Source organism: Euphorbia lathyris, chromosome 1 (genome assembly GCF_963576675.1).
Source record: "Euphorbia lathyris chromosome 1, ddEupLath1.1, whole genome shotgun sequence".
Taxonomy (NCBI): Eukaryota; Viridiplantae; Streptophyta; class Magnoliopsida; order Malpighiales; family Euphorbiaceae; genus Euphorbia; species Euphorbia lathyris.
Genome location: NC_088910.1, coordinates 35664798 through 35677680, shown reverse-complemented (window position 1 = coordinate 35677680; position 12883 = coordinate 35664798).

Here is a 12883-nt window from a genome sequence, read left to right as displayed (position 1 = left end):
GAGTTGACCTTTGGGAACAGGAAGTTGGTCAGGATATAGTGGGCTTGTTTTTTATGCTGACCCATGCAAGTACTGGTAATTTCTCCCTTGTGGTTCTTTGGTTTACTGAACTCAACGACATAATCAACGCCCAAATAATCGTTCGTGGATCTGAGTTATGATCCTTTTGCCTTCAGCTTTAGCAGTTTAGTGAGATAAGACGGATTGATGATGATATCCTTGTTTTTGACCTTTGTAATCATGTAGTCGTTGTCATCATCGGCTGCTGTGAGATTAGTGTAGAACTCCCTCACTAACTGCGGATAAGTGGTTCCAGGGAGAGAGAAGAGTTCGGTCCAACCATTTTTTTGAGATCCATTCGCAAAAGGGCTTCTCAGCTTCTACGAATCCTTTGGAGAACCAGCGGGAACGGAAGACTTTAAGATTTTTGACGTTTTTGAAGACTGGGGAGAACGTCCTTTCCTTGGTTTTCTCCTTCTTCTTTTTCGATGGAGTTGTTTGGTCAGCTTTAGGGTTTTTATGAGGTATGCTGACCTCGGGAGTAGATTGGTCATGCTGACCATGGGTTTCTCCCTGAGACTCAAAGGAGGTCTCCAGATATTCCTGCTTAGAAGGAGAAGGAGGATTAATGTCGGAGCGATTGTCGTCGTATTCTTTGCCGGAATTGTTCTGGGAATCGCTAGACATGGTTTTCTTGAGGATTAGAGAAGTGCAGAAGTTTTGGGAATTTAGAAAGAGAGAAATCGAATGCCAAAGATTTCAAGTGTAAAGAGAAGTTAGTGGGAAATCATCCACTATTTATAGTCGTTTTGAGTTGATCTGATAGGTCGGAATGGCGGTTTCACCTCGAGTTGATCAGTCAAACGTTATCTCTGGCATTAATGACACATTCGGCGCATGGTTTTCTAATTATTACGCTTACGTTATCCTATGTGGCTACTTAAATGTGCGTGCTCACATTAATTGTGCAAGTGGCTTTACTCAGTATCTAGAATACTAAACGTTTAAAGTACTGAGTGCTCAGTTTTGCGTAGAAGGAATTTTAGCACGCTTAGTAACTCAGCTCATAGTAATCACTCAATATGTATGTCTACTCAGCATAAGGTGAATTTATATCATTCATATTAGCTCAGCATACGATAGTTACTTATTAAGCAATAATCACTCGGCATATTATAATCACTCAACATTCATTTAGTGCAGAAAACTTATTAAAGAGGATTAGACATACCGATAGCTTCCCTTAGTATGTTAAACTGCTCATGAGCCAAGGGCTTCGTAAAGATATCCGCAAGTTATTCATCTGTTGGAACATAGGTCAGCTTGATCTCACCCTTGAGTACATGGTCTCTGATGAAGTGATGCCTAGTGCTGACATGCTTCATCCTGCTGTGTTGGATTGGATTTTTGGATAAGTCAATGGCACTCTTGTTGTCGCATTTGACTTCGATTGTTTTTGTTTGTACTCCATAATCCTCCAGCTGTTGCTTAATCCATAGGACGTGTGCCACACAGCTTCCAGCAATAATGTACTCAGCTTCAGTTGTTGACAGGGCCACTAACGATTGCTTCTTACTGAACCAAGACACTAGACAGCTTCCAAGGAAGTGACATCCTCCTGAAGTGCTTTTACGCTCCAGCTTGTCTCGTCCATAGTCAGCGTCAGTGTATCCAATGAGTGTGAAGTCATTTGTGTTTGGATACCATAATCCTGCATTTACTGAGCTCTGCAAATATCTAAAAATTCTTTTCACAGCTATATAGTGAGATTCCCCGGGGTCAGCTTGATATCTCGCACAGTAACATACTGAGTATTGAATGTCTGGCCTACTCGTAGTTAGATAAAGTAGAGAGCCAATCATACCTCGATATAACTTGCTGTCTACTGACTTACCTTTCTCATCAGCACAAAGCACAGTGTCAGTACCCATTGGGGTAGATATGGGCTTACATTCTTCCATATCAAATTTCTTCAATATTTCTTTGGCATACTTGGTCTGACTAATGAAGATGCCATTCTTTCCTTGTTTAATTTGAAGTCCAAGGAAGAAGTTGAGTTCGCCCATCATTGACATCTCAAACTCATTTGCATCTGTTTGCTAAATTCCTTGCATATAGATTCATTAGTAGCACCAAAGATAATATCATCTACGTATATTTGTGCCAGCAGGGTATCTTTACCCTTTTTCTTAATGAATAAGGTTGTGTCAGCTTTACCTCTGATATAGTTCCTGGTCAACAGGAAACTGGTCAGCCTTTCGTACCAAGCACGTGGTGCTTGCTTCAGGCCATACAGAGCCTTTTTGAGTTTATAAACGTGGTTTGGAAATTTTGGATCTTCAAACCCTGGAGGCTGACTAACATAAACCTCTTCATTTATGACTCTATTAAGAAATGCACTTTTAACATCCATTTGGAACAGTTTAAAGTTCATGAAACTAGCATATGCACATAATATTCTTATAGCTTCTAACCTAGCTACGGGAGAAAATGTCTCACCATAGTCAATGCCTTCCTGCTGACTGTAGCCTTGAGCTACAAGTCTGGCTTTGTTCCTGACTACATTACCCTGTTCATCTAGCTTATTGCGGAAAACCCACTTTGTTCCTATGGTCTTTTGATTCCTAAGTTTTGGCACTAAATCCCATACCTCATTTCTCTTGAATTGATCAAGCTCTTCCTGCATCGCATTGATCCAGAAATCATCGTGCTCAACTTCGGTGAAGTTCTTTGGTTCATGGACTGAGACGAACGTAACATTACTGAGATATCTCCTGAGTTGATTTCTGGTCATCAGGATGTTCTCATAAGCATCAAGAATGGACTTTTTTGAGTGTCTTCTTGGAATCTTGATCTCTTTGGGCAGTGTTGAGTTTTCGATTGGTCAGCAAAGGTAATTTCAGGTTCGTTTTTACCTTTGGTCAGCCCTTGTGGTAATGACTCAACGGCTCCATTTTGGTCAGCGAAAGCTGAGCATGGGTCATCTTCGGTAGGCTGACTTATCTTCCCTGCAGGGTCAGTTTCATCGAACTCAATATGTACAGACTCTTCTACGACTTGAGTTCGTTTATTAAACACCCTATATGCTTTGCTGTTTGTTGAGTACCCTAAGAAGATAGCTTCGTCAGCCTTGGAATCAAATTTAGCAAGGTTGTCTTTCGTATTAAGAATAAAACATTTACAACCAAAGGCACGAAAATATCCGATGTTGGGTTTTCGTCCTTTCCAAAGTTCATAGGGGGTTTTCTTAAGTATAGGTCTAACTAAAGCCCTATTGAGTATATAGCAAGCTGTATTGACAGCTTCACCCCATAAATACTTTGGAAGCCTATTCTCACTCAGCATTGTCCTAGCTATTTCGACTAAGGTTCTGTTCTTCCTTTCAACTACCCCATTTTGTTGAGGAGTTCTAGGAGCAGAAAAATTGTGATCAATGCTGCTGACTTCACAGAATTCATCGAACTGTTGGTTTTTGAATTCTCCGCCATTATCACTTCGGATGTGAGCTAATTTTAGGTCTTTGTCATTTTCAAGTTTTCTAATCAGTGTTGAAAACATCTCAAAGGCTTCATCCTTGCTACTCAGCAAGATGACCCAAGTATACCGAGAGAAATCATCTACAATGACCAAGAAAAATCTCTTACCACCCAAGCTCAACGGCTGGACTGGTCCGAAAAGATCCAAGTGTAGCAATTCCAATGGACGCTTGGTTGAGACTACATTTTTACTTTGAAAAGACTTTTTGGTTTGTTTACCTTGCTGACAGGCATTGCATAATTGATCCTTCTCAAACCTAAGTTTGGGCAAACCCTCAACTAATTGCTTTCTTGCTAATTTGGCAAGGAGGTCCATGCTTACATGACCAAGTCTCCTATGCCATAGCCAGGAATTATCTTCCTTTGACACTAGACCTGTTCAGAGACCCGATGGCCCGCCCAACCCGCCCAGACCCGTAGACAATGGGACGGGCTTGGTCAGTGTAAATTTACAGTTAACCCAGCCCGGCCCAAGCCCGAAAATACCCATTGATTTATGGGTTGGGCCTGGGATCTATTATTAAAGCCCGTATCAGCCCGGCCCGACCCGTAACTTATTTATATATACTAATATTTATTATATAAACATTCAGTTTTATTAATAATATATAATAATGAAACTAAAATTTAAGTAAACCTAATATATATATATATATATATATGATATGTACCTAATTTAATCCCATGTCAATTTCAATTAGCGGCCTCCCTTCCTCCATCCTCTCAAATGTACAGGTTATATTAATTTGATTGTTTTGTTGTTGTAAAAATAATTGTTTTAGTTTTATACTTTAAAATTTAACTATTTCATAATGGATAATAATATTTGTTAATTTGAATTTATCATTAATGGAAATAAAGTTTCAGATTTATAAAAAATAAAGTATGGGCGGGCTTGGGATTAATGTTTTCTAATTCATCCCAGCCCGGCCCGAGCCCGAGACATATTTACTACGGGCTGGACTGGGCTTGGACATGAGTTTTTATTGAAAAGCCCGGTATGGCCCGGCCCGGCCCATGAACAGGTCTATTTGACACTAAGCATATTTTTTTCGAAAACTTCTTTTCTAAACTCAACATAAAAACATTGTCAACACGAGGGGCAGTTAAAATTAAATCATTTGTTTTACCCTCGAGTATCCGACACTCAGTGGCATCAAATACAACCTTTCTACTGCTGTCACACAGCTGAGCCACGCTCAATAGGTTATACTTGAGGCCCCTGACTAGGGAGACTGACTCAATAGTGGGATTTCCTCCGATAGTACCTGATCCCACTATCTTACCCTTTTTGTTGTCTCCGAAACTTATACTTCCACCTCGTTTATGCACAAGTGTGATGAACTGAGTTTCATCACCAGTCATATGCCTCGAGCATGCGCTGTCAATGTACCATAACTTTGACTTCTCCGCGCACCTCAGGCTCACCTGCAATTTAAACTAGTCATCTTTAGGCACCCAATTCTTTTTGGGTCCTCATTGGTTAGCGTGAACATGTGAGCATCATACTTTATTTTGTGACGGCATACATTTATGGTGTGGCCATCTTTACCACAATAGTCACAAAACACTACCCTTTGAGGGTATTTCCACTTTTGGTCAGCACGATGGTGCTGAGCATACCAACACACATTTATGGTGTGTCCTCTTTTTCCACAACAGTCACACTGACTGTTTTGCTGAGTGTACCGTCTATGCTGACTAGTACCTTGATACTCAGCATTTGGATAGAACCTTTTCTTAGCCGATGTACTCAGCTGGTTCTGTATTGAAGTGATGTCCTTTCTCAGTTTCTTAGAATCTGATTGGACTTCCGAGACAAACCGATGCATGATTTTTAGATTTTCATCTTGCCTAGTGTTTTCTTGGAGCAGATGTCGGAGGTCACTGAGTTTGACCTCTTCAATCTCATCACATCGCCTGCTGAGTGCTCGTATTTTCTTATTACACTTTTTGGTCAGTGTATAGAGATCACTCAGGGCATTAACCATTTCATTTCTGAGCAAAAGAAGAGATGTTACCTCATTGGAGTGTTCTTCTTGGTCAGATCCATCTGAGAGGTCAGCTTGCTCAGATCGGCAGTGGTCAGCAGATTCGTCAGCCATGAAACATATGTTTGCTGACTCAGTGACATCAGCTTCTGATGAGGTTGACTCATCACTATCACTCCATGTTGCCACCATTGCTTTTCTGCTACCTTTCTTTTCTTTCTTCAGAGTGGGACAACTTGATTTAATGTGCCCAGTTTGATGGCATTCAAAGCAAGTGACAGGCTTCGAGCTGTCCTTCTTGTATCTGCTGTTGCTGGACTCAGCTTTGTATTTATTGCTTCTTTTGAATGGCCTTTTGCTATTCTTGTCACTCTTTCTAAACAATTCTTCATCTTTCTGGTGAACATGGCCATCTCCTCATCATCTGATGAGTCAGATTCCGATGAGTCAGCTTTCATGACAAGAGATTTTTGCTTTTTGTCCTCAGACTTTTCTTTAGCCTCAAAATTCTTCATGGAGATCTCGTGGGTCAGCAGAGATCCAATAAGCTCATCATATTTGTATGTGGTCAGGTCCTGAGCTTCTTCCACAGCTGTCTTCTTAGCTTGCCAACTCTTGGGGAGACTTCTTAAGATTTTCTTCACCTGTTCTTCTTCTGTGAAGTTCTTGCCGAGTCTCTTAAGCTCATTTATGATATTGGTGAACCTTGAGTTCATCTCAGAGATGTCTTCATTTTCGTTCATCTCAAACAGCTCCTATAGTCTCATCTGTTGATTCACCTTGGACTCCTTGACCTTGCTTGTTCCTTCATAGGTCACCTCCAGCTTCTTCCAGATTTCCTGTGCTGACTCACAACCTGAAATTTTGTTGTACTCTGCAGCATCTAACGCAAAGTGAAGCATATTGAGAGTAAATTACATCAATGGTACCTGAACTTTACCCTAATTCACACTTTGGTACCTAGATTACATTTTGTCACAAAAATATACCCAAAGTAACAATGACCGGACAATTAAGTATATTTTATCGGTTAATGGCCGGTCAATGCGATTTTGACGAGTAAAGTATACTGATGGTACCTGAACTTTACCCTAATTCACATTTTGGTACCTAGATTTCATTTTGTCCAAAAAATACACTTCAAGTAAAGATGACTCAATATTTTAGTATATTTGACCGATCAGTGATTGATCAACCTGAGTTTGACCATTTTAAATTAAAAATTGAGACCAATCATACACTCAATTAACATAATAGCTCATAAATGACAATATTATAATTTTATGTTAATTGAGTGTATAGTGAGTCCCAATATTTAGTTCATGTTACCCGGTCACTAACCGATCAAATGAACTAAACCTTTCAGTCACCTTTTCTTTTGTTATGTTTTAAGGATAAAATAAAATCTAGGTACCGAAGTGTGAATTATGGTAAAGTTCGGGTACCATTAATGTAATTAACTCATGAAACTCGCGTTGACCGGTCATAACCGGTAAAAATATACTAAATTGTCCGGTCATCGTTACTTCAGGTATATTTTTGGGACAAAATGTAATCTAGGTACCAAAGTGTAAACTATGTAAAGTTCAGGTACCATCGGTGTAGTTTACCCAGCATATTGATAGCCGAAGCATTATTTTGCAATTTTTTAAGGTCATCCTCTGACCACTTAGACTCACTCTTGACAAACTTTACTCCGTCAATAGTTTCATAGGGAACAAACGAGCCTTGGACTATTGCCAACCATGCACTCATGTTTGTTGCCTGAATGAAGTTTTTAATCCTGTTCTTCCAAAATGTATAATTTGATCCGAAGAACAAGGGAGGCCGACTAATAGATAATCCCTCAGGGAGTATATGTGTTGTTTGATTTCCTGGAAGGAAACGAGTGTTGTTCTCAGCCATTTATAGGGATCAGCTCAAGATAGTTTTGTTTTGAATAGTGAGCTACGGAGCTCTGATACCACTTGTTGGTCCCGTGTAACTTAATATGATTAGTTCCAAGGGGGGGGGGGTTAGGAACTAATATAACTTTTTCGCTAAATAAGGCTTACTTAATTAAATGTTTGTCAATTTAACTCAGCTTTAGGTCAGCAAGGCTGAGTGAAGTGTAAGACAACTTTAATCAGACACTGACTAGAGCTGTTTCAATTGTGAGTTGGGAGACAACACTTTAGGTTAGCTTCCAACACAGCACTCTGATTACTCAGCATCAGCTTATACAAATTATATACTGAGTAATTTAAGCAAGCAACACATGCATATAAATCAAGAGAAAGGGTTAGAGATTACTCAGCAGTCTTATCCTGGTTCGGCCTCACCGCCTACGTCCAGTCCCCAGAATCCCTCCGGGCTTTTTCAATCCACTACTAAGCTCTTTAAAGGTAGATCACAAATCGTTTACAAAGCTATTGAGTATGCAAGAGTACCGTCCTCTATTCGTCTACTCAATCCTACTGAGCACTATAACCGAACACTCAGATTTTCTCTACCGCTGAGTACTAAAACCGAGTACTCAGCTCCACTATTCTAACCTTTACAAATGATACAAGATTGTTCTCTCTAAATGAAGAACACTTTAGATGAATATAAATTCACTCTAGACTTTTACACAATGATTGGAATTGGGTGTAAGAACTTGCTTTTTCTAATCAGACAGCTTCTCTTTTGGATCTTGTCTTTTCTCTTTTTGTTATTCGGCAAAGGATCCAAGTGATGAACTTGTCTTTTTATAGCAAAACCTAAAGCTTCAATGATTTGAATTCGTACATATCCGTTGAATTCAAACGGTCTTCTTTCGTCATTCATTGGTCAGCATTCAGAATCGCAGGCCAATCATGTCGTCTGAATTTAGCAGGCGTTAGGCTTGCCAGTTTCGTGTTCTTGCGCCAGGTTCATCTTTTAGCGCCAGGTTTATCTTCTTGCCAAATGCCAGTTGATCCATGCATCTCGAAAAGGTCTCTTGGTGTAATTCCGAGGCTTCTGAATTAGTGCAGATCTGTGTCGGGCCTTGTCTTTTAGTCAACGGATCATTGGCGCTGTCCTGACGAATACTCAGCTTGATTGTTCGGCTTTGCCTTGGAGATTTCCTTTATCGGGGCTGAGTTATGTTCTACTCAGCTTCGCCTTCAAGCGTTATTCTGTAGAAGACTTTTCTTTTATAATACTGAGTTTGTATTTCACCCAGCTTCTGTCTTACTTTTAGTTCCTGTTCTCGTTAGTTAATATACTCAACATTGAATAAACACATTAGTACAATTAAACCAAAGCACTTAAATTTAATTGTCTTAATTATGAGATTAACTTAAATAATTTTGTCAAATCAAAATCATGTGGAAAGTTGTTTCAACAGTATGAACATCACGCCCGACCTGTGGTTCCGGCGTAAGAACATCACGCCCGACCAGTGGTGCGGGCGTGATAGCCACATGCCCGCACCATAGGTCGGTCGTGATGTTCAAACGCCCGAACCATAGGTCGGACGTGATGTTCGTACGCCCGACCAGTGGTTCGGGCGTGATGTTCATACGTCCGAGGGTGTTATTTTTTTAAAAAAATTATATTTACATTTAAATTAATTTAGTTTAATTTATAATTTATATGTTACAATTTTAGGTTAATTTAGTGTAATTTTTTGTAGACGGAGCGACCTACTAGGGGGGAAATCCATCCCGTCATCTGCTCGTCGTCTAGATATGGACGACGATGATTATACACCACGACATACGAGATTGCGTGGTATTGATATATCTGGTCGTAGGCGGAGAGGGGCTGCGACGGAGCAGGTGCGGAGGGGTCCGATTGTGGATCAGCCCGATATTCATGAATCAGAGGGGGCGACTGATTTTGATGACAGAGAGCCTGATAGCGATTCTGTGGAGGACTACTTGATGTGGTAGCCCAAGTACTGCGACAGTCTGCAGCTGCACGTGATCGCGAGGGTGAGGATGTCGATGAGCAGCCGACCCTGGTTAGACAGCCGACCCAGCGTATAGGAGGTCGCTTTGCGAGTACATGTATTTTTTAGTATAATTTTATAACTTTAGTATAATTTTATAAATTTAGTATAGTTTAATAGTTTTAGTATAACTTTAGTATAATTTTATAACTTTAGTATAATTTTATAACTTTAGTATAATTTAGTATAATTTTTTAAATTTAGTATAATTTTATAACTTTAGTATAGTTTAGTATAATTTTTTAAATTTAGTATAGTTTAGTATAATTTTATAAATAAGTGCATAATTTTAGTATAATTTTAGTATAATTTAATAGTTTTAGTATAATTTTATAATTTAGTATAGTTTAGTATAATTTTATAACTTTAGTATAGTTTAGTATAATTTTTTAAATTTAGTATAGTTTAGTATAATTTTATAAATTTAGTATAGTTTAGTATAATTTTATAAATTTAGTATAATTTAATAGTTTTATTATAATTTTAGTATAACTTTAGTATAATTTTATAACTTTAGTATATTTTTTTTTTAAATTTAGTATAGTTTAGTATAATTTTATAATTTAGTATAGTTTAGTATAATTTTATAAATTTAGTATAAATTTAGTATAATTTAATAGTTTTACTATAATTTTAGTATAATTTAATAGTTTTAGTATAATTTTAGTATAAATTTAGTATAATTTTATAACTTTAGTATAATTTTATAACTTTCAGGGACCAGCAAACGTCCCAAAGCTAGTGAGGACGAGAGCTGGATTGTTAGTAGACCGGTGGATGGTGGCCCCGTTGATGGTTCCGTGATTCCTAGTTTTCTAGGACATGTTGCCTCACGGATGCTGGGAGGAGAGCTTCGGTCGTTTCTGACATGCTACAACAGATCAACAGCATGCCGAGATTTGTGGGTGTGGTTTTTTGGTGCGTCACCCGAGGTAAGAATAATCTAGTTTGTCAATATTTATTGTAATTTGTATTTTTAACTATAAACCTAAAAAGCATTCAGTAATTGTATATGTGTCATTTTACAACTGAATGATATGATCGAGAAGACTAGGTTGTCTCACCTTCCACATATCATGTTTAGGAACCTCGACACTCCGCTGTTGACTGCGTTCGTGGAGCGGTGGCAGCCCGATACGAACTCCTTCCACATGCCGTTCGGGGAGATGACTATCCAGCTGCATGATGTATGGCAGATTCTTCGGATCCCGATCGACGGTGCGATGGTGTCCGAGTCTCTCACTACTGACCGACTGCATGCCATGTGCATGATGATGTTCGGGGTGGATCGGGAGCAGCTTCTATCGTCGACCCGACATCTATGGAGTGGTGGAGGTGTATTTGTTGATGCTGTACACATGCTTGTCATTGAGGGTAGGGATGACGCTACTTGGGCCACAGCGTGGATGTGGCTTATGCTCGGATCCACTTTGTTTGTTGACAAGAGTGGAGATAGGATTAGGCCGGCCCATCTTGCTGAGGTTTACGGCGGTGTCAGAGGGACAGCTGGACTTTCATGGGGGTCTGCTACACTTGCCACGTTGTACCGGCAGCTGGGAATAGCGAGCAGAGGAGACTGTTCTGGTATATGCGGATGTTTGACCCTACTACAGGCGTGGATATACGAGTATTTTCCGGTTCCGGCCGCATAGACTAGCTCACGTGATCCCAGCTGACCATGCTCGTGCACTAAGATGGGAGGTCGGGGTACCAGGCAAGACGACCGCCCGACTAGATACCATACGCGGACAGCTGGACCGTATGACGGCAGCAGAGATATTTTATAAAATTTTAGAATTAATTTAAGTATTATTTATAGTATATTATTATTTATTATTGAGTATTATTTTTGTTCAGGTGACGTGGTTGCCTTATGGTCCTATCCCCCATGATGATCGGCTTCGAGTGTCCTACGCCGGTTGGATACGGTATAGAGACATCGTCGAGCCGTATATGCCGGATCGAGCGTTGCGACAGGTCGGATATACTCAGCCTATCCCAGTTGAGCATATTAGACTTGATAAAGCAGTACGACTATGTAGGTCTTTATCGTACAGGCTCACGCATTCCTCTGTCACAGTTGAGGATACCTGGCGGATATTTCCATCAGCTCGGGGCATTGATTGGAGGAGATGCCGGCCAGTTGGATACGATCCCACTGTCTGTGATCCTGCTTACATGGACTGGTATATGCGATATTCGCATCCTCATCTCCTTCATGCACCACAAGATGGACCGGTCCAGTATGCTCGCGCCAACAACGAATTTGTAAGTTTATTATTATTTAATATTATTATTTAGTATTAGTTTATATGTGTTTATTTTTTAATATTTATTTATTTTTTTTGCAGTGGGTTAGCTGGTTGTGGCGTGTCACCCAACTAGCGGCTACCCACCGATCTGACGAGGATGCTCCACGCATTAAGAGGGAGATGGATGAGTTTATGGACGCGTGACGTCGGGCGAACTAAATTATTTTAGTAGAACTTTATACATTTTAACACTTTTGATATTATATGTACTCTTTTATATTTATTAATTTTTATTTTAATATTTATGTTGTTAAATTTTATTTGTTAAAGGGTAATCCGAGTTAAAATGCCGTAATTTTTATTTCTAAACGGATAATTCGAGTTAACCACAATCATCAATAATTTTTTTTTTGATTTATTCATGCGAGCGTGAGGTTATCACGCCTCACCACAGGGTGAGGCTATCAAGCCTCACCGTAGGGTCGAACGTGATAGCCTCACGCCTCACCCTGTGGTGAGGCGTGATTACCTCACGCCCGCGTGCTGTGAGAGGTATTTTTCTCCCATTTCCCACCTCAAAGCCTCAAATGGTATTTTCATCCTTCCACGGAACTAAAGGTGGGAAATTGAAACTGGATTTAACAACACCCTTATAAAACCATTTAGGAAATACATTTAATATGATTGTTTAATAGCATATATTAAAAGAGAAATATTTAATAAAAAATTATCCAAGATTTTCAAAATATAAAATAATTATAAAACACATTAACTCCACTATCTATAAATTTTAGGTCGTTTCACGAACATAAAATATAAATTCTGATATATAAAATCTTAGTTGTAAAATATGTGACATATCGGATGTAAATTGTTAAATCCGATGTGCACTAATAATATTAACACGTGAGAAGTGGTGAGGTTGAATAATTAATGATTTGTTTTTACGTAAAATAATGCAAAAGCAAAGAAAAAGCGAGTGTAATATTGGATGTGATTGTCACCTGGTTTTGGTAGAAAAGAAAACCATGAATTATTAACAAATGATAGGTAATTAAGAAAAGAATCATTTATAGATTAGGATATACATATATAGGAACACTTTAAAGAAAATATTTTAAAAGAAAATGAACCAATAAATTGAAT